Source organism: Triticum dicoccoides, chromosome 4B (assembly GCF_002162155.2).
Source record: "Triticum dicoccoides isolate Atlit2015 ecotype Zavitan chromosome 4B, WEW_v2.0, whole genome shotgun sequence".
Classification (NCBI taxonomy): domain Eukaryota; kingdom Viridiplantae; phylum Streptophyta; class Magnoliopsida; order Poales; family Poaceae; genus Triticum; species Triticum dicoccoides.
Genome location: NC_041387.1, coordinates 632,214,860 through 632,218,354, shown reverse-complemented (window position 1 = coordinate 632,218,354; position 3,495 = coordinate 632,214,860).

Below are 3,495 nucleotides of genomic sequence, written 5' to 3'. Positions count from 1 at the left end.
TTCCTCAAGGATTAAACCCACAAAGACGACCTTTAAAGGCGTCATACCAGGTGTAGAGGCCAACTGTACAGGCTCAGTTACACTCGAAGTGGTCTTCGGATCCCCGGATAATTTCTGAAGCGAGGAGTTAATCTTCGACATAGTCCCATTCCGCAGTGGCTATCACGCCCTGCTCGGACGAACCGCATTTGCAAAGTTCAATGCGGTGCCGCACTACGCATACCTCAAGCTCAAGATGCCAGGCCCTCGAGGAGTCATTACAGTCAACGGAAACATCGAACGCTCTCTCCGAACGGAGGAGCATACGGCGACCCTCACGGCGGAAGTACAAAGTAGCCTATCAAGGCAATTCTCCAGTCTGGCTATTAAACGTCCGGACACCATCAAGCGCGCCCGGAGTAACCTACAACAAGACTGCCTGGCACGTTCCGAGCAAGCGTAGCAGTGTGGCCCCAACCCCAGCCCTCGCGAAATTGCGAAACTAGTACCACGCGTACATAATTACGCTCTAGAAATACCATGGGCATAAGGGGCGGGGCACAACCACGGCACGCCCCAAAATGCGGCTCAACCGCACTAGGGGCTCCCAATTTTGTAATTTCCTTTTTCTTACTTTCAGGACTCCACTCTTCGGAAGGCCTGTCCGGCAGTACAATCACCGAACACACGATGCAACAGCCAGGGAGGCAGCAAGCTACGTCGAATGTCCAGGTGGTCTCTATAACGAGCTAAATACCTGTCTTAAATAAAGTCTCGCAGCTTGCCCCTGGAGGGGGACATGTCAAATAATCCCATCTCTTGCTTATCGCACTATTTGTATCGTTCTGCTTTCACAGCAGCCTTTTAATAAACAATACATAGCTCTTGTCTATCATTGCATTCATTTTTATGTAAATATGTTCAGTTATGACATTATGCAACTGTACACTCTGGTACGGCCAATACACCAGGGGCTCAGGTACCCCAGAATATGGTGCGAGAATTCCGAACACTCTCACGAATGCGGCACCCCGAACTTATAGCATTATATGCATCGGCTCCGAATCATGTCTTGGGTCAATAGTTGGGTTTGCCCGGCTCCCATGTTTTGGTACATTACGTTCCGTACTATCGGCTAAGGTAGCGCTGGGAGAACTACTGCGATTGTGCCCCAGTTGAGTTGGGTTAAGCACCTCAGTAGAGAAAGCCAAAACTGACTGTCATGATAGGGCGAGAGCCGATCGTTGTTCGAGAGGTTTCGAGTCCCTAAAGACTTATGCCGCTTAGAGCGAGGAGCTGTCTTTGTCCGGCCTAGGCGTGGATAGCGCCCCGAACTCGGTCTTCCGAATACTAGGGGCTTCGCCGAAATTTCAAATTATAGAATTCTATGGCTAAGTGAGAGTGATAAAGCATTATAGTCCGATTGCCTTGTTCGTTGTGGTGAGCGCCTCCCTCGAAGGACCCAAGAATGGGAACAAGAGTGCTCAAGTTTATCCCGAACACCCCAGCACTCGTGGCATGGGGGTAAAAGCCGACGACTCGCCATCTCTCAGATTTAACAAACGGTCGCACAGAAGGTAATATTTTAAATTCAAAAAGCGTTGCTTAGCGCATATGAACAAGTTTTCAGCGCACAGGATAACACGAGCAAGTTTACTCAAAAATTACATCCTTGGAACACTCATTCGCCACAAGGCAGACACCCTTCAGGACGCCCTGATAATACAACTCAGGCTTGCGATGCTCCTTCCCCTCCGGAGGCCCATCTGTCACCAGCTTCTCACCATCCATCTTGCCCCAGTGTACTTTAACACGGGCAAGGGCCCTACGGGCGCCTTCGATGCATAAGGAGCGCTTGATGATTTCAAGCCATGGACAGGCATCCACCAGCCGCCTCACCAGCCCAAAGTAGCTCCCAGGCATGACCACCCCATGCCATAGCCGTCCGATCAGGCCCTTCATGGCCTGTTCGGCTTCCTTATGGAGCTCGACCAGCTGCTTCAGCTGGTCAGCTGGTCGCTCAAAGGCACCGGGTGTCCGGCCTCAATATACTAGGACCAGGACACCTTCTCCGTCGAGCTCCCTTCCTCGGCACGGTAGAATGCGGCAGCGTCAGACACACTGCAGGGCAGATCTATGAATGCTCCTAGAGAGCTCCAGACTCGGGTAAGTAACAAGTAATTTACTTTCATGTGCTTTCTTTGCATAAAGAATGCCTTACCCACCACTATCTTCTTCATCGCCTCAATTTCCTGGAGGGCTTTTTGGGCTTCGGCCTTGGCAGATTTGGCGCTCTCAAGGGCCGAGGCAAGCTCGGACTCTCGAGTCTTTGAGTCAAGCTCCAAACTCTCATGTTTTTTCAGAAGAGCATGGAGCTCTTGCCGCACCTCCGCCACCCGCGCCTCCTGCTTTTCTCGCTCGGTGCGCTCCACGGCCACATTATCTTTGGCCTTGGACAGTGCTTCCTTCAGGGTCGCCACCTTGGTTGTGTCCCCTGTAATACTCATGTTGGTCCTGTCATTATTTGGAACCAGATCTTTTTATATATTTACATAAGGTACTACTTACCTTCCTTGTCCTCGAGCTGTTTTTTGCAAGGCCGAGCTCGTTCTCGGACTGCTCGAGGCTCTGCTTCAATGCATCGACCTCTGCAATCAGGGCGGCAGAGGTCAGCACCGTAGCCTGCATTCCCATATTGACAAACTTATGTTAGACTCGTGTGTATATCTTTTTAGATACTCAGTCCGGCTTTTCTTTCCGAACACCAAACTGAGCATCAGGGGCTACTCTCTATGAGGTAATATTTTTACATATCTTAAATACATACCTCAAAGCCTGTTAGAAGGCTGGCACAGGCTTCCGTCAGCCCGCTCTTGGCGGACTGAACCTTCTAGATCACCGCACTCATAATAGTACGGTGCTCCTCGTCGATGGAGGCGTTGTTAAGCACCTCCAGCAAATTATCCGGTGCCTCCGGTTGGACAGAGGTCACCGGTGTTGTAGGCTTGCCCTTCTTACTAGGGGGGCGCCTGCCAGACTCCGAAACCACTGAAGGTTCCGGTGCGGTGTCCGGCCCAGGGCCGGACCTACAGCCCTTTGGGTTTTCATCCCCTTTGCGCCTGGAGTCCGGGTGGTCACCTTGCGGCTCCTCCAGGACCACCTCCTCCTGCCTTGGCCCCTTTGGAGACTCCACCTCGGCATCGTCCGTAGGGCGAGGGGAGGTGGCAGTCGGGAGTGAAAGACTATTCACATCCGACGAATCCAGGGAACCGCTCGACGAAGCATTGAGCCGGGCCTTCGGCGGACTGCATGATTATATTCGGCGTCATAAGATATTGTGTAATAAAGGAATGTCATGCGTTGTTCTGGTATCCGGATACTTACGATTTTTCCAGGGGCTTGGCCCTGGATGGCCACTCCTCTTCGCCGTCGTTGGCGTTGGTGGAGTAGTCCGGAGGAAGGGTCTTTCCCTTCTTGAACCCTCCAGCCCCCCTAGTTGTGGCGGCCTTCCTTTTC